This window comes from Vanessa tameamea, chromosome 24 (assembly GCF_037043105.1).
Source record: "Vanessa tameamea isolate UH-Manoa-2023 chromosome 24, ilVanTame1 primary haplotype, whole genome shotgun sequence".
Taxonomy (NCBI): Eukaryota; Metazoa; Arthropoda; class Insecta; order Lepidoptera; family Nymphalidae; genus Vanessa; species Vanessa tameamea.
Genome location: NC_087332.1, coordinates 1,960,851 through 1,981,372, shown reverse-complemented (window position 1 = coordinate 1,981,372; position 20,522 = coordinate 1,960,851). Strand labels below are relative to the sequence as shown.

The window sequence follows — 20,522 nt, the reverse complement described above, 5'->3', positions numbered from 1 at the left end:
ACAAAAAAATTTATATAAACTAACGTTTTTAAAAAACACATTTCTTTTTATGGTTTGATATGAAACCAACATGTCTTGCAAACACTCATTTCACGATTATTAGTAAATGTTTCGCATTTTTAAGACGGCGACAACTATATATGAAACTTGTTACTATTTTGTATGAATATCAAATGACAAATCTAACAGATTTAATATTAAAATACAAGGCGTTAAAGGTTCTTCCAAAGAAGGTTTTAATGAAGAGGACTCTTTAAATTATTAATCTGTTTTAAAAAAGTTTTCATGGTTTCAACAACTTCTCTCAAGAAATAGGACTGCCAGTACTATTTGAATAGTTTATTCAGAGACTTTATAGGCTGTATAACTTTACGCTACGACCATATGGGGTGGAGCAGTAACCATAAATGTCATCTAATCTTGCAAAGTTAATTATTTATTTGTTCAGACAGAGCGCTGCGGGGCGGAACGCTTACATAATATACACGTACACATTTATACGATACTTCTATTTTTTTACATCCGTATGGACTAAAGACGTGTTATCAAAGTTTGCGTGTTAAGTGATGGCCGTTTCTTTAAATTACCCTAAAGTATGATATAATAAGAATGATATAGGCCAATATTAATTAATTTAATTTGATTTTGATAAATAACATAAACAACTGTTTAAATAAAAAATACGTGTGCGTCTCAGGACGTGACAGAAGTGATAACGTAAACTGTCTGAAATGCGGTTAGCGCTGTGGGTTAGAGTGAGAGAGGAGGAGCCTATCTACCGCTGTCGTTTGCGTAAGAGAAAGGGAAGCCAGATAGATGGAGCCGTAACGCGTTACGTAACAAAAAGTGTGTGTAAATCACACATGGTAGAAGTGAAGTTTAATTTTTTTTTCACTTCGCCGTGATGCATTTGCATCATCGAGTTTCAAATCACAAAGATCCTAAATAATTTTTCACTTATAAATAAAAACAAAAAAAATTATATTTATTCAATTTTCATCACATCGTATCTTTATAATTATTTAAAATATTTTGAGCAATATTCAATAATAAACAGACGCCACTGTATATGGTGTCAAATGTCGTTGGGTTCTTATGATAATCTTATTTTAATGATCCTCTGTAATTCCTGTCCACTTTAATGACACTAATTGAAATTTTCATCTCACAATTGACTCTCACCTTTGCCTATGTATTTAACAATGATAATATTGACATTTGGCTTACGTGGTGAGCTTTTCAATCATTTTTGGCACGTAATTTTAGTAACGCTCATGGTCTCGGACACTATGGAGAGAAATAAATATTAAAATATGGTAACTATAAAAAAAGGAATACCTTTATGCCAGTCTGGGTAGGTACCACCCACTCATCATATATACTAACACCAAATAGTAATTTATACTATTGTTGTGTTCCGGTTTGAAGGGTGAGTGAACCAGTGTAACTACAGGCACAAGGGACATAACAACTCAGTTCCCAAGGTTGGTAGAGCAATGGTTAAAATTTCATCCAGTACCAATGACTGGGCTTTGATGACCAATAATATTAGATGGTCCAGTTGCTAGTCTGCCACCCTATGCTATAGAAAAAAAAAAAAAAAAATAGGTGAAGCCGCGAGGCAACACCACTAGTCTTATAATAAAGTAGGTAGGTTTTGCCAAGACAATGATAATATTGAAACAGTTTTACAAAGGAATCTTCATAATTATTCAAAAACCAATTTAACTTTTCCTCGAGCTGATTTTCACCAATTTATATTTAATCTCATTTTCTTAAAGAAATTATTGATTTTATTTCTTGTATTCGTGTTTATAAGATTTTATTTTCAAGTTATCCTTCATAATTTTTTTTTAACCGGATTCAAACCTGTTACTTTTAATTCCCTGACTTGACTGACTGATCTGGCTGGCAGAAATATGTTGTGAAAAAGAAAACACTCAACTAGAAGCGTTATTATAATACCGATACTTAAATATTATGAAAAGGAAAAATTTGTTTTTTGTATTTAGGGGATAATCTCCGGAACCATTTACGAATTCTAAAAAAAAAATTACCTTTAGAAAGATACATTATTCCTGAGTACTATAGAATATAGATTATATTTACACCATTCCATTTTCTTTATCAATATATCGCACCTGTGCAAAGGGTCGCTGGTTTATATAAAAAGGTCAACAACACAAATTAATTCTCATTTTTATTGATTTTTTTTCGATTATTTAAATTCTTCTGATTTAAATTGTACATTATACGAGATTTAGTATTGTTGTGTTTCAGTTTGAAGGGAAAGTGAGCCAGGATTACTATACACACAACATATCTCATACTTGGTGATATGGCTTAGGGTACCACCCACATATCAGATATTCTACCGCCAAACAGCAGTACTCAGTATTGTTGTGTTCCGATTTGAAGGGTGAGTGAGCTAGTGTAGAAGAGCCAGGCACAAGGGACATAAAATCTTAGTTCCCAAGGTTGGTGGCGCATTGGTGATGTAAGGAATGGTTAATATTTCTTACAGCGCCATCTAATATTTCTTACAGCGCCATCGTCTATGGGCGGTGGTGACCACTTACCATCAGGTGGCACATTTGCCGGTCTACCAATTCTTTAAAAAAGAAGTCATCAGCTCCTAATAAAAATGAAACTATGATGAGGTATTTTAAGCTTGTAGTATTTTAAAGTAGTTGTTAAACGCCTAGAGCTCTCATAAAAGTGTAGTGTTCGCTAAACATGGCTGTTTAAATATGCCGGAAGCGCGAATGCTACGTATTAGCGGTATGGAAAGATGTCATACAGTGACGCCACTTGATGTGAGAGCACACTTGACCTGTATATGATAGGGCTGGTTACGAATTTTGATGGAATTTTCACTCAGTAACTCACTATTAAGAAAAAAAAATAATATAGAAATATTAAAAGAGAAATTAATTAAGTAAACGCAGTAAGTTATATTTGAATAAATTACTTCCGAAACGGTGGTATCTTTACGTTTAATTCAACAATGTATCATGACGATTCGAAATTACTTTTACGAGGACTTTTATACTACTTGAATAAAGAATAGTTGATTTCGATTTTGACTGATCACATGGTCATATCAATCCGGTTTCAAGGATGAGCAAGACTTACTACAGGCACAAGGGACATAGCCTCTTAGGTATCAAGGTTGGCGGCGAGATCTTGCATAATCCATGGTATTAGTTATGGATTCGTGGAATAATGCCGCTTTGAATGACGGCGAAGTTGTTATCCGAACTTGGTGTCTAAAATTAACGTAGATATAAGTAGTTCAGCGGAATTGTTTTGTTTTATAATTTATAAATAAAGATACCAAGAACAGCTTATAAAGCCTAATATTGTAGAAGTTTAAGCTTTACATATTCTTCTTCTTTGATTGGAAGAGGCTATGATTACACTCAAATGCACACACACTCAAGGAGCGAACACACACAACAGACAAGCGTGTACGCACTACCAACATCTAACAGTACATACATATCTAATAAGACATGTTTATATATCATTATCTTTTATAGAAACCTGCAACAGCGTGTAAATATCTCACTGCTGGGCTAAGGCATCTCTTTTTAGAAGGGTTGGAATCTACTCCACAAAGCTGTTCTAATGCGGGTTGGTGGATACACATATGACAGAATTTCTTTGAAATTAGACAGGTTTTCTCATGCATGCAGGTTACTCAAATAAGTATACGAAAGTTCAGTGGGGCTTGCTTGGCTTGCCATCACCGGTTAAGATGCTCCATGTACTCTGCCTCCGCATCCGGCTCTGCTACCATCTTCAGGTTACCGGTCCACCTAGCAGAAGGGCGTTTGCCTAAGTGGTCTCCACTTTAGGATTCGCTCCAACGGCCATCGGACCAGCTGGTTGCCACTTCAGTTTGATCAGTCTGATCCTGCAAGCTATGTTGGGAAGTGTCGATGTTTGGGTTTATTTCGTAGTATTACCTTTTTTAAAGATTTTTTTAGGAGATTTGCCAAGTTCCTAAATAAATGAGTAATGAAGATTTACCCCAACCTGATCTGGTCATCGCTGCTTTGGTAAATATCGAACCCCAAGCCTCTAGGTCGTGGAATAATCAGGAGAATCAGATCAGATTTATCTCAGGTAAGTCACGAATCTCTTAAGATTATATCCAATTATTCTACGGCTTATAGATATGTCAAATTTAAATCTACATTTATAATTAGTAAGATTATAACTTAAAACCGACACGATTGGATCTTATTACGGTAATAAATTAAAATTCATGCCTCTGAAGCGATTGTTGGACGATTTCCAGGACGATTAAAGAACATTCCGATAATTTAGAGGACATTGTAATGTCGTAGGGTATTCATGGCATATTAGATATGAACTTTAACTTTTCTCTATCAGTCTCTTTTCTTTCTCCCTCTGGTATTCACCGAGTTTTCCAGTCGAGTGTATTAATACACTTTTTATTAAACGTTTCATAAATAATATAATTGTTGTTTGGAACTACAATTTCATAGTACGTTTTAGTATTGATTAAAATAAAATCTTTTGGTCGATATTGAGTGTTTTTAATGTTATGATTTATTTTGCTGTATAATTTTTATAAGGATTGAAATGTGAGGATAGTAAAAATGTTTAATACAAAATATTGAATACCTACAATTATTTTGTGTGAAATTATTTGTATAAATATACGGAACTATGTATATCTTAAATAATGAGCATATTTTTAAATCATAGCAGATTTCTAAGTAAATGGTTATAGTCTTTAACTTAAACTTTGCCAAATCAAACATTTGTTTTTTGTCATAAAAGATTAACATTTAAATTTCGAAGAATTCTATTTAAATTATTAAAAACAACGGCCACACTTCTTCCTATCAAATCCTTTAGCCAATGTTTGTGATTGTAACATTAACCGCTCTGAAGTTACAATCGATTTTGCGCTTCGTAATATGTTTAAACGAAAACGTCAGTTGCTTATTATTTCTAACAATATAATAATAATAATAATCATTTACAAGCAAGTAATTAAATTTACTTAAAACAAAAACAACAATATTGCATTATCACATACTAAAAGCAACATTAAATGTTATGATTAAATAATAATAAATTACATTAAATATTAATAAAATAATTTAATTTAAACATAACATAAACATAATCATCCTGTAAGTTTCCCACTGCTGGGCTAAGGCCTCCTCTCCCGTTGAGGAGAAGGTATGGAGCATATTCCACCACGCTGCTCCAATGCGGGTTGGTGGAATACACATGTGGCAGAATTTAATTAATTAATTTAATTTAAATGAAGAAATTAAGTGTGTGCAAGTTTATGGTAACCAAGATTTTCTTATAAATAATGTAACTGTTACGTGGTTGTCAATAAACTAATTGATATATCTTAAGACAATTTGTAAGTAATTCAAGTTTACCCGAGTATCGCTGTGCATATAAAAATAACATTAATATTATTAACGTTACAAGATTGCCTTTTAGGTTTTTCTTTGAAGGCTTTATCACACTTAAGTATTAATAATATAAACTCGTCTACATACAATATGAAGGTGGTCTATAAACCTAAGCTCAAATTGGGTATTACAACTTACGATATATTTTCGCTGCGAGGAAATTGAGAATGCGCTTGTGGGATATATTACGTGAAAATGAAAATAAACGTACCGTATAAAATTGTTTACATGAATCGTGATATCGTATGAAAAATAATTGTTAAATTTTCTACGAAAGCCAAAAAAAAATTACAGCTTATTTAACGGTTACGTCTAAATTAAGGCTGTATGATAAAATACCTTTATCTTTTCCAACGAGAAAAAGGAAATCTTTAAAATCACAGGCTTTAGAATTTCTCATGCTTTGTGGTTGTGGCAGCCCTGCTGTTTTGTATCGAGAAGTATTGACAAGACGCTTTGTTTTCTTAAGCTTATCAGCCCTTAAAATAGATCAACGATCTATCCCCTTGAAATACATATAGGCTAGTGTAAAATATCGGGACATGAGAATCAATAGGATAACTTATTTGATGTGATAGGTATGCTGACTTGCAAATGAGCCACCTGACGGTGTTAACAACTGCCCATATTCGTTTACGATGAAAGAGATTACCATCTCTTACTATTCATTTCATTACACTAATACGCCACCAGCCACCAACCACCAGCCTTGAGAGCTAAAATGTTATGTCCCTTGTGGCTGCAGTTACACTGGCTCATTCGACTTTCAAATCGGAACACAACTATACCGATTATTGCTGATTGGCGGTGGAATATCAAAGTAATTTATTCAAGTTAAAGTTCTTAATTTAAAAAAGTTATTATAGTGCACAAAATTTGGAGTCTTTGCTGTTGGCTGTTCGGAAATTCCTTGGTCTGAAGCCAATACACGCTGTAAAATCACCCTTACCATAAAAATGCATTGTCGTTAGAACTGAACTAACACGTAAAATTTCAACTCCGTAGGAAGTAAGTGGTTTTAATACAGCTTGCAAGGTTTGATATAAATAAACTAATACTACAAGTTATATAAAAGCAAAAATTAATTAACCTAACAGCAGTTACTTAGTACTGTTATGTTCCGGTTTGAAGGGTGAGTAAGCCAGTGTAACTACAGAGATAAGAGACAACTTCTTAGCTCCCAAAAAAAAAAACTTATACCAATAGATTCGCGACTGAAAAAGATGATAAAAAAGAGCAAGTATTGTGAGATAACTGGTTGGAATTAAACTGCTTTCGTCACATACTCTCTATAAAATAACAGACACAATGAAATAAATGTACATCGTTCGAGACTAATTGAATGATAAGAAATATAATTGTTATTAAAAATAAATTTAAATAATTTTATATAAAATCGTGAATAACAGGAAGAGACGGAGAGGAAGACAGTGAGATGGACAGTTCTGGAAGTCTGGAGGAGATAACGCTTCTTCTTTACGTGAAGATTTCCAGTTCACTCTAAAATAACTTCTATACAGAAAATTTTATTTTACAAATAAATAAACATAAACAAACAAACATTCGCAACTATAATAAAAGTTTATAAAAAGTATCGAATATATATATATATTTTATATCCAAATATTGAACTAGAACGAAATGTTCCGCAGATGTGAACCACGGATACCCCATTATATCGACGAATCGGAGTGCACTCGACAAATTCGATCGTTCGATAAAATATTCGAAGTGCCGACTCTCATAACGCTGCTGTTAAACCAGATGTATATTAAAATTAAATTGGAAATATTATTACGTTGCTTCTGTGATTTCTATATAAATAGGCCAAGGGTCAACGCACGAGAAATAAAAAAAAAACAATTGACAATTCGTCTTTAACTTTCTAGACCAATGAGAAGACGAAGTGGCATACAATTTGAAATCAATTGACCGCCATTAGTCTTCTCATTGGTCCATTGATTCATGCTCCAATAAGATGCCGATAAAGGTTTTAAGACAAAAAAAAAACATCATACTATACACTTGGATATATTGATATTAGTGTTAGGGCTTTGTGCAAGTCTGGGTAGGATACTCATCATTTTCTAACGCTAATATTACTTAGTACTGTCGTCCCAGTTTGAAGGGTGACTGAGGCAGTGTAAATACATGAAATAGGGACGTAACCGTATCTTAGTTCCCAAGGAATAATTAATATTTCTTACAGTACCAATCAATGAGCAGTCGTGACTACCTACCATCTATATGAAAAACAAAAAATAAATAAATAAAACACACGCATTAGAAACAATTGCTGTTTTAATGCTTATACGAGAAATAACACTATTGCACTGAAGTCCACCTGTGAAGAAAATGCATTCCTGACGATGTCATTTGAAGTAGCGAATAATTTACCATAGAAAGTAATCTTCTATCACCCTTTAATATACCATCTAATTTTTCTCCTGTAACCTAAATAAAAACTAAAAGTCTGTTCAGTTGAAATTACTTTTTAAAGGTGCATTCAAAACTGTATATTATTTAGTGTATCACTCATAATAGCCTACAAGGTTTAATCCTGTTTATTTTTGTACTGTATCACTCATAATAGCTGTGACCAACATAAGTAACGCATCTTTATCAGCCGAAATTCAATAAGAAGTTCGTTTGTATGCTATGCGAGTGTTTGTCTTGGTGTGAGTAAAACGCCGCGACGCGATACGTTTATCTTCAGAGCGCTCTGGGCGAAAGCCTCGGGCAATTTTATTTATCATAGCCCTAAAATCGCTTTATCGTATTCTAAGTACTTAGAAGGTACTTAGAAGATAAAAACGGCTCTTTTAAGAGTATTGTACTGAGTGTTCATTTTAAATTATAAAGCAATGATTTTCGAAGGACTTGAATATTTTTTAAAATGATTTAGCCTTGCATATCATTGTTATATTGATTTTATTTACTAATATATAATATAATAATTTGTACATTTACGAAATAAAGCGGTAAGTGTGAGTCGGAGTCGAGTCTCGCGCAGTTAGGGTTCCGTACTACTAAGCAGATTCACACTAATGTAACCAATAATTCGTTTCCAGTTTCGTTTGTTTTTTCTATACTTGTACTACAAGATTATTTATTGTAAATGCGACATAATCGGTCATAATATCTTTTGATTACGTAGACGGACACAATGAAGTGATTTTATAAGGGTTTCTGTTTTCCTTTCGAGGCATGGAACCCTAATAAATACGAAAAGAGTTGGTTAGCACCGTATATAGCAATGAAATTACACTTAAATAGTTTTTTTTTATATTATTTATTAACATAAGAATTATTAACATTAAGTGCTTAAATATATACAAATATGGCTTAAAAATAGTTACTGTATAAATCTTGACCGCTTAAATTAGATTAATCAGGTAAGAAGAACTGATATAAAAAAGGAAACCTCTAAAAAAAATTTAAAAAGAATACTGCTAGCAGTTACATGACTAATCAGTAGGATTATTCTGAAGGAACACATTTAAATGCACCGCAGATCATGATCACCTGATCGTGGAATGTCTGGAAGATCCGACTGTATTAAGGACATTGACTATGAGAATTATACATTCTGCATGTGTTGAATTTTTGTGAAATTAACACTACAGATAAAATTATTTATTTGTATGTAATTTTATGTGGATTGGTGTGTGTGAGGAGTCAAGTCCAAATGGGTAGGAATTATCCACTTCTAAGATTTTCTCTGATAGCAATACTTAGTAATATTGTGTTCTGGTTTGAAGGTTATGTGAGCCAGTGTAACTACAGGCACAAGTGACATAACATCTTAGTTCCCAAGGTTAACGGTGCATTGTCGTGGTTAACAGTTAATATTTTTAACAGCGGCCATGTCTATTAGTGGTGATGATCGCTTATCAGGTGACCCATTTGCTCGTCCGCAATATATTTTATGAAAACATTTTATAGAGTTGGCTAATTAGTCCTAAGCCGATTTTTTATAACACAACCATTTTTTAGTCCCTGACAATTTCCAGTATAATATGTTTGTGGAATACAATAAAGTATATTATCTATACTAATATAAAGACGTAATTAATCCGTCTGTCTGTTTGTTGCTCTTTCATGGCCAAACAACTTAACCGAATTTGATGAAATTTGGTATGACGCAAGCTTGAACTCCTTAGAGCTTCCTTCCTTTAGAAGGACTTTAGAAGGAAAGATAGGCTTTTTATGCCTAACACCTGAATACCAACCTCTAAAACACAAAACCGCAGGCGTCAACTAGTATAATATAATCGCTACTAGCGTAGCCTACTACGACATCCGCCATTAAATATAATGTATGTTAGCCGCAACTAGGGTTACATTTATTATATTAAATTTCGGATAACTTAAATAAAGGCTGAGCATGAGCAAATTATGAAACTTGAATGAATTAATTAAACTTCGTATCAAAATTGTAATCATATATAATAATATAAGCTTTTGTTTGGTATCAAAATGTTCTCAATCAAATTATAAAAACTTTTTGAATTAGAACTCCTTTGGTAATTTTTTGTTAAAAAGTACAACGTTACGTTAAGGCGAAACGCTTTTTCAGCTGTTGTCGTGTGTAATTATTGCAAGCGATATTTAGAACACACACTTTCTGAACGCACCCGTAAACGTCAAACATAGCCGCCCGTTGAACTGTCATGTCATTGAATTTCATGGATTTAATATCGAAATATCACGATTACGATATACGAATTTGCGGATATATATTCTCGACTGAAAAATCATTATATTTTAACGATATATAATTGTCGATAGGTTTCGATAGAGTGTATCGTATACCTGCAAGAAATTGTCAATATAAATATAAATACTACATATACACTGCATAAAATATACGGAATAAAAATAATAAATGGTTTTAAGTTTCACCTTTGATACAATTTGTCTAATCTGTCTTTGTATGTTCTGTTTCATGGACTGTTCATAGCTTTTCACTCTTTGTATGTTCTGTTTCAAGGAATGTTGACAGTTTCCTTTTTTTTAATAGACTGGTACACTGGCAAATGAGCCACCTGATGGCAAAAATAACCATCTTAAAGTAAGACAGTGTGATTACGGGCACAAGGGACATAACATCTCAATTACCAAGGTTGGTGACGCGTTGGTTACGTACGAAATGGTTACAATTTCTTACCACGCCACTTACCATCAGGGGACCCATTTGCAGAATCTATCAATGCCATTAAAAATATGTTTAAACCCAAATTTACCCGAACGCATGAGTCACCCACTCCTCAATTTAATCGGACTTACAACCAAACATCAAAGATACTTCCAAAAGTCGAAATAGTTACGGTTACTTAAAATACAATTTTAGATCTGAAAGTGTAAACGTAGCTTCGTATCGTGACCCCATATAATACATAACGTGGGCAAAACACACGTTTCAATAGTTTGTTGAGCTTTCAAACTTTATGAAATGGATTTTAATCCAATCACTGTATACAAACCGCTGCGGTCCGACCGGGGCTTATTACGTAACTACGATGAAATATTACTTCATACTTTACCTACTTTAATATATTACTCGTTTATATGTCGCTGTATATATTTGAGTTCCGCCGGAGCGACTTTGCAAACTACATTAACTTAATTTGGTCATAAAATATATTAAAGAACTAGAGCTGCCCGTCTCTACTTTCTAAGTGTGAAATTAGAATATTATCTTGGACTATTTTTTAAACTATGATACAACGATATTCTAACTGATCAATTCGTCCGTACCGTGATGCATTATAACACGCCCTGGACAGACATGGTGGCGGTTTTGTAGAGACATCTTATCACTTGGATGTATCGCCAATCAACTTGGCAACGCTGCAGGGACTCCAGAACAGCCCAGATTTCAACCGAGTCAAAGGCCTTGTCATAGTCCACGAATGCAAGACACAGGGGCCGATTATACTCATGGGACTTCTGTATAATCTGCCGCACTGTGTGGATGTGTTCTATGGTGCCATATCCGCTCCGAAACCCGGCCTGTTCCGGGAGTTGGAATTCGTCAAATCTTCGCGCAAGACCGTTCAATTTGTGGTTAGTGCTTTTATATTCTTTATAATATTAAAAAACTTAAATTATGGAATTATGTCCTCGTGGCCGATTTCTCCAAGGGCGGCCAATTTCAAAAAAACTGCCTAAATCACAGAACATATTACAGTGCACAAATATGTGCGTAAACACAGGCGCACTCTCTATTCCCTCACTCTCGTAATCAGATGGGAGAGCAAATACGATACGACCGGTACGATTGGAATTGGGAACACAGGAGCAGGATCAATGGCTTCAAGTGTTTCACAATGGGCATATTTTCAACTTCAATATTACAGGCAAGTACTAAAATTTTTTCAACGACAAGATCCAAAAGAAAAACAAAAAACAAACAGCTCGACCTTGAATTTGAACCAAAGAATTTAGAGTCTCCGGCCTTATATCTAGACCGACGAAGTCGAGGCCTAATAATTCAATATTAATCAAACAAATGCATAGCTATTGAAATAAGATTATGTTGGTTAGGCGACGGAAGCTCGCGAACTGCTCGCAAAACGTTACTACATTTTTGTTAGTGATTTGTTTTAACATTATTTTAGAGATATAATATTATACGATTAGTTTATTGATTTGATAAATTAGTGGAAACAGAGTAAACATTTTAAAAACATCTCGTAGTTACATAAGCATACAAACATTTAAACATACATAGTTACAAAGACATAATTTGCTAAAACTGTAAACACTCCTTGCATTTCATCCTCAGAGTCGGATAGTAATAGTTCAGTTTGCCGATATTACAATTTTTGATAAACTTTGTTAAACTATTGTTGTTGAACGAAGTTTGAGTGACGTCGCCGGGGAAGTGACGTCACCGGACAGACGACGTGGAAGAAGAAAAGATATGACAGACGGGCGGCGAGGCAGCCATATTGAGTTGACTTAAGATAGAATTAAATAGTCGGTTGCTTATGATTTGAGTTCTTTAATGTTTTTGTTATTTTGCTGTATATGATTGTTACTTGTGTATATTTTTTTCAATATTTGATGATTGATAGATTATATCAGAAGTGGGATTGGGTTTATGCCCTATCCGACTCGCCTTCTGACATTTTCTTATAATTATCACGCGAATATGAGCGTCCATATATTTTTTTGAATTTAACGTTTTTAATTTTTGTCTCTTTAAAGGCGTGATGATTACTTTGATTTTTTGATTTCAGATTTTATGCTATATGGTTATACTAACGTTGTTAGTATTTTGTTAATAATGTCTGACCAAAAGCGTGAAAGACGTAGCCGAGAAAGAGGACGAAGTCGACATGGCCGGCATCGTGACAAGTCTTCTAGTAATGTTAGACGTCAAATGGATTTGATTCTTGAACGTCTAAATAAATTAGAAGGTAATAAACTGCAACAATCGCCAACGTCGGAAGCCTTGGCACACGGACGCCGCAGGTGATAAAGAATGTGGAAGGGGCAGGCGCTGGGTCTTCCTCGAGGACTCAATCTGTAAGTGGTATCACTGATGCAGAAATGACCACCACTGAGCGAATTGTAGATGCATTTCGTTCTATAAATACTTTGGTAAATCATTCATTTTATATTTCTAACTTTGATCCCAGTGTTCATGACATTGATGTTTGGTGCGCTGAGGTAGATCGCGCGATAGCTATTAACAAATGTAGTGATAATGAATGCCTCCCTCGTATAGGGAATTGTCTTAAAGGTGACGCTAGATTATGGCTTAATGAGTGGGTTACAACAGATCGTAGTTGGAGTAATTTTAAGAGAGAATTTAAGCCATTATGTTAAAAAAAAACCCGACGCTGCAAATATTTTATTTGTTGTCATGAATACGGATTCAAATAATTATCCCACCTATGCGGATTATGCACGTCGTTCGTTACTTCGTCTCCGAATCGTTCGGGGATTAAGTGATGAATTAATGTTTCCAATAATTATTCGTGGTGTCACAGATCCACAGATACGCGCTGCCGCGACTAACGCGAAATTGATGAATAATGATTTGGTAGAATTCTTTTCTATATATGTGAAACCTGATTTCTCTAAACGCGATGTGGGAGCTTCCGTGTAGCATAATAGAAATGATTTTGTTAAAATTAATTCAATTGAAAGAATCCGACGTTCTAGAAAAATTAAAGTGCTTGGACAGCAATAAAGGTTCTGGACCTGATAACATTCCCCCAATTTACATAGTAAAATGTTCATCAAATCTTGCGCTGCCCCTCACAATTATATTCAACACTTCGCTACGATTGGGGATATTTCCTTCAAAATGGAAGACTGCAAAAGTAGTTCCCATTTTCAAAAGTGGTGAGAAAAATTATGTGAAAAACTACAGGCCCATTTCAATTCTCTCGATATTTGGAAAAGTGTTTGAGTCATTAATTTACCCATATATTTACAACCATGTTAGATGCTTGTTCAGTAATCATCAGTATGGCTTTGTTGCTGGACGGTCTACATGTACGAACTTAGTAAATTTCTCAGAAATTTTATTTGAATCTGTCGATAGAAATAAAAGAGTAGATGTTATTTATACTGACCTAAGTAAGGCTTTTGACCTTGTGCCATTTTCTGCTCTTATTTTAAAACTGTCCGTTTGTGGTCTCACAGGGCCACTGTTAGGATTGCTCGAGTCTTATCTTACTAGCAGACATTTTTATGTTGTTGCCAGCGGTTTTCGATCTAGTAAATGCAAAGTAATATCTGGAGTTCCACAGGGCTCACACTTAGGCCCGTTATTATTCAATATATTCATAAACGACCTAACTAGTTCTCTTAAATATTCTACCCCATATTTGTATGCTGATGATGTAAAACTTCTAAAAATCATTGGGAATTCAAATGATACAATCCTTTTACAAGATGATTTAACACAATTGTATAACTGGTGTCAAAATAATGGTATGAAACTCAACCCAGATAAATGTTCATGGATATCTTTCACTAGAAATTATAATGAGATTAGTACGCATTATAATATAGCTGGCAATCATATCAACTCCGTGGATACGATTAGGGATCTTGGGGTGATCTTTGATAAAAAATTAACTTTTATATCACATATGGACAACATAATTAGTAGGGCATCTAAAATGTTAGGTTTCGTTATCAGAAACGGTAAACTGTTTCGAAATCCAAAAACTAAGATCATATTGTTCAACAGTTTTGTCAGGAGCATTTTGGAATATGCAAGTGTTGTTTGGAGGCCACATTACGCGACTCACTGTTTAAGACTAGAGAGAATTCAAAAACGTTTTCTTTACCATCTTACATTTTCTTTAGGTAAAGCCAAATTACTTCCTACCTACAAAGAAAGACTAAATTACTTCAAAATTATTTCCTTAAGTCAACGGCGTGACATGCTAGATTTAACGTTTTTATATAAAGCTATAAATAGTTTATACGATAATTCTTTTCTAGTTTCTAGAATAAATTTAAATGTTCCTACTAGATACCCACGAAAACCGATTGCGCCATTAGTAAGACCTTTTCGTAAAACCGTTTTAGGAAGTAACTCACCTGTGGCTCGTTTTTGTAAAATCTTAAACGAGTACAGTGCCTCCCTAGATCCATTTGGTGACTCTTTATCTAAGTTCCGTAAGAAAATGTCAGAATTATTAGCCATTTGATTGTTATTATTTCGTTATCTATTTTTTTTTTAACTCTTTTTTTTTGCTTATTGTTTTTTATTAAGTATATTTTTATTTTTTTTGTAACTTTTCAATTAGCATAATATGTTTAAACTTGTAAATGTACATATTTTTATCGTGTAAGCTCCTTTTATATCCTTTTATATCATTGCATGAGGTATTCTCCTTTATAGGTAATGCATTTAGTTTTAAGCTATATGTTGTTATTGTTACTAATATTGTGTTGATGTATTTACTCCTGGAGGATCTTAATAAAATAAATAAATAAATAAATAAAATTAATAGTGGTAACACTAATAATAGAAAACGTCAATTTGTTGATGGTAGATGTTTCTTCTTTTGTTTGATGGTTCTTCGTTTAATGTGAATAGTTCTAATTCAAAATCTGTTACGATAACCGAGCCCTGTTCTTTTTGCAAAAAGTCTGGTCATCGCGTTGATACTTGTTTAGCTAAATTGAAGTCAGAAACACGAAATAGGGATAATGTTAACTTCTGTAAGGAAAAAAAAGATACACGCGATAATGATGTGGTAGTAGCAGTTATATGTGGTGTACCAGTACACATTTTAATTGACAGCGGTTCTACTATTTCTTTAATTTCCTTGTCTTTACTGAAATATTTTGATTGTGTTCGGAAACCATGTTTTCTTGTTTTAAGAGGTATAGGAGGACAAGAAATAGAAACCACTCAATATGTCACTTTACCGATTGAGTTAGATGAAATTATTTTAGAGGTAGAATTATTCGTGGTTTCATCAGAACTTATGAACAGCCCTGTAGTTATAGGCACTGATGTACTTAACCGTGAAGGAGTTACCTACGTTTGTACGTGTGATCGTCAATATTTAAAACATGTTTCCAATGAGGTGACTGATGTGTTTACGATTGAGTCTCATAGACATATACCCTTAAAAACCAAAGTTATTGATGAGAATTTACAACATTTACACGAAGTTATTCGTAAGTTTTCAGGATATTTTATAACGTGAACTGCAACTACAACAGATAAAAAAGGTATTATGTCAATCAGTAAATAATCGAAAGTATCGCCTTTCTTAGGTAGAGGTAAGTGTCAGCGACTTCCTCGACATAAAGATTGCAAGATAATCCATTTAGCCACGAAAAAATACGGCACGCATCATATGTGCGTTGATTTTAGCGAGCGACTTTTACCTCCTCTGATTGTTGATCAGTGGATACTTTTTAACAAATTCCGTCACCCCGTTGAATCTGGTAAGGTCCTGTTCTATGATATTTTGAGTAACATGATTAAAGACAGGTTTACTAAATGTAAGTGTTGAAAATTGAAACTGATGTCCGATTTACCATAACTTTATGAAAGCGTTCTTTCAATCAACAAGAAGTATGTACTTAGGCTGTACAATAAGTTATGTCAGGACCAGCCGAGCATACAGAGATCTGTGGGTCCATGGTACCTTGACGAGGCGAGAGAACTACTGAAGCCTGTGCTGCATAATTGGAGAGTAAGTAAAAGACATGCTTCACGTTGTGCCTCTGTCTTATGTACCTGAGATATGCTTCACGTCGTGCCTCTATCTCGTACATTTGGGATAGCCTCACGTCGTGCTTCCTCCCTTATGTTTGGTTTTTGAGATATGCTTCACGTCGTGCCTCTATCTCGTACATTTGGGATAGCCTCACGTCGTGCTTCCTCCCTTATGTTTGGTTTTTGAGATATGCTTCACGTCGTGCCTCTGTCTCGTACATTTGGGATAGCCTCACGTCGTGCTTCCTCCCTTATGTTTGGTTTTTGAGATATGCTTCACGTCGTGCCTCTATCTCGTACATTTGGGATAGCCTCACGTCGTGCTTCCTCCCTTATGTTTAGTTTGTGAGATATGCTTCACGTCGTGCCTCTATCTCGTACATTTGGGATAGCCTCACGTCGTGCTTCCTCCCTTATGTTTAGTTTTTGAGATATGCTTCACGTCGTGCCTCTATCTCGTACATTTGGGATAGCCTCACGTCGTGCTTCCTCCCTTATGTTTGGTTTTTGAGATATGCTTCACGTCGTGCCTCTATCTCGTACATTTGGGATAGCCTCACGTCGTGCTTCCTCCCTTATGTTTGGTTTTTGAGATATGCTTCACGTCGTGCCTCTATCTCGTACATTTGGGATAGCCTCACGTCGTGCTTCCTCCCTTATGTTTAGTTTGTGAGATATGCTTCACGTCGTGCCTCTATCTCGTACATTTGGGATAGCCTCACGTCGTGCTTCCTCCCTTATGTCACAAACTGTGAGATACGCTTCACGTTGTGCCTCTATCTCACTTGTTAATAGCTTCATAGCGTAATTTATCTTCTAAGATGTTTAATGTTTTTTTTTGGTAGGTGCAGACTCATCAGATGATGAGGCCATTCGAGACCAAGTTGCTGGAACTGAAGATGTTCAACCTAGTACCTCGTCAGGAGCGGGGCCTAGCAGAGAAGTACAGACTCATTCAACAAAAGAGAACGAGGACGTTCTCATGTCAGGAGAGGCCGTGTTGTTGAACGAAGTTTGAGTGACGTCGCCGGGGAAGTGACGTCACCGGACAGACGACGTGGAAGAAGAAAAGATATGACAGACGGGCGGCGAGGCAGCCATATTGAGTTGACTTAAGATAGAATTAAATAGTCGGTTGCTTATGATTTGAGTTCTTTAATGTTTTTGTTATTTTGCTGTATATGATTGTTACTTGTGTATATTTTTTTCAATATTTGATGATTGATAGATTATACTATATTAAATGTTTATACTGAAAATTGAAAGGCCTGGTTTCTGAATCGCACTATCGTTTGGTTTGACCAAAAACGCTAAGTTAATTTGTCTTCGTAGTATCAATCGGTATTCTCGGCTGTATCGTAGTTGATTGATAGGAAAAAGTTGTTCAAAGTTACGTAACAGCCTCTCGATAAGTTTGCGTCGCGCTGCAGTGCAGTCATTAGATAATTACTTAGAGTTTTAACCACAATCGTTTATACAGTTTAGACGTTGCTTGTACAAAGCCAGACCAATAAGCTGTTTGTCAAATGTAATTGCAACTTTGTACAAATTGAAAATACAAGTAGGAGTAAATACGTCTGTGAAGAGTATTCTCAGTTCACGTTGCAATTGGGGAACTGCCTCGTTAGTATAGTGACTTGCTTATAAGTCTGCAAATGTCTGGGAGCTGAGTTTTATCCCCGAGTTGGGCCAATCGTTTTCGCTATTTTCAGTCAAACAATTCTCAGTAGCGGTTCGGTATTTTGCGTTTGATGGTGCTTATCTCGTTAATTGGAAATGATGTAATGTCTGTACCTAAATGTTAACACATTACTCTAACTGAAAAGCATGAGATAATGAAGTGTGTTAAATAAAAATTAAAGTAAAAAATAATAATAGTAAGTAAAAGTCTGTAAATGTAAGTGCTGGGCAAACATTTTTTGAGGAGATGAGTTGGAGCTTATTCCATCACGCTGGTTTGATTCAGCACCGCTACACGCAAATTTCCTGACGATGTTTTCCGTCACCGTTGGCCACAAGATGAATTATAATAAAAGGTAAACACATAAAAATGTTGTGGTGCTGACCCGGAATGGAACTCTGAATCATCGGTTAAATTTAAATTCTTCTAAACACTAAAATTAGTAAAAATTAAGTACATTAGGCCTCAATGGTGCTTGTTTTGGATTTAAATTCTAGACCTTTAATTATTAAAGATTTAAAAAAAGAATACCTAAATATATTTTTTTGTACTTAGTAAACCGTTTAGACATTTTTACAACCATATCCCGTGAGATTGCAAAGACCTGGATGTCTGCTAATGGATTTTCTTAGTCTTTAGAAAGATTTTTTCAATCAACTTTGAGGCAGACAAGAACAAATGGCTTCGTACCCTTTTTTTACAAAATAGTGTAAACTAATTTTGTCCCAATTGATACGTTTTAATCTGAGCTTTTTCCATATTGATGTTAAATAGTAGCAAATTATGGATATTTCATGATTGTCACTTGTACGTTATAAGAATTCGTTTAGTCTTTCGTTTCTTGGTCATGTATGTCAACGCAGCGTAAGTCCATTTGTGTGAAATAATGATTTCCTTCATATTCCACAATTACCATTACACATCGGTCGTCTCGTGTTCTTCGAGTTTGTAAAAAGCGCTTCATTTTTATTTTTAATTTTCATTAAGATTAATTATATTATCAAAAGGAAAGATTCGACGATATTGATGATACCAAGTAAAAATTTTAAAAATATTTTTACTGTGTATTTGCGGAATTAACAAATACGTTTTTCACATTTTACGCACACAAGCAAACCAGCACGCATGTAGCTACGTCTGACACCCACACATGCACGCACGTACGTCATACAGCATGGACGTTTTTTATTTTGTTTGAATGCAATGAAAAGCTCCAAGAGAATCTCAACTTGATTTTAAAAGAAAACATCAGATTTAGTTTAAATTAATACAATTGTGATTTTAGTGTATTCGATAAATTAGTGTGTAACGACCGCTTCATGCAGTATCAATTGGTGTAATTAATTTTGTTTTGTTTCAGGTTTAACTACATTAATTGAACCTCATGATCACAATCACACATTTTATTAAAGTATACTCTTACTATTTTACAAGATTAAGTTAAACTTATATTTTGACGACCTCCGTGGTCGAGTGGTGTGTACACCGGTTATGCCACTGCCTCTCCGAGGTCTCGGATTCGATTCGAAAAAGTTCATTAGTTTTCTATGTTGTCTAGGGTCTGGGTGTATGTGGTACCGTCGCTACATCTGATTTTCCATAACACAAGTGCTTTAGCTACTTACATTGGGATCAGAGTAATGTATGTGATGTTGTCCAATATTTATTTATTAACTTTACCCTTACATTAGATAAATTAAATCGTTTGTTGAAAAAAAAATTATTAATAAATAAAGCATATTACTCAACACAAGATTATATAGATGTTCAAAGAGCGCAGAGCTAATACTTGTTCATCTCAAGAGGGATATATTATATAGGATTTAACTAACATAATGTACTTCAAAAGTTAGAAAATAGTAAATAACTTCTGTTTTTTTTTTGCTTAGTAAAAATATTTATTATAATTTATTTATAATTAATTACTTCTGAATCAAATTATAATACGAATCGGCAAGATAAGAAATAATATTCTTGATAAGATATTAATAATTGCAATTACTATGAATTGTAGGAATATTATATTAATAATTATGAAATATTGGATCGAATTGGCCCAGTGATTATAACGCGTGCATCTTAACCGATGATTTCGGCTTCAAGCCCAGGCAAGCACCACTGAATTTTCATGTGCTTAATTTGTGTTTATAATTCATCT

General features: G+C 34.4%; 1 long non-coding RNA gene across 1 annotated transcript; it reads left to right on the top strand.

Moving 5' to 3' along the window:
* The first annotated feature begins 13,469 nt into the window (after nucleotides 1-13,469).
* On the top strand, nucleotides 13,470-16,173 carry LOC135194119 (uncharacterized). The gene is made up of 2 exons (XR_010309660.1): nucleotides 13,470-13,527; nucleotides 15,627-16,173. It is a non-coding gene; the product is annotated as an uncharacterized LOC135194119 (long non-coding RNA).
* Nucleotides 16,174-20,522: the final 4,349 nt, after the last annotated feature.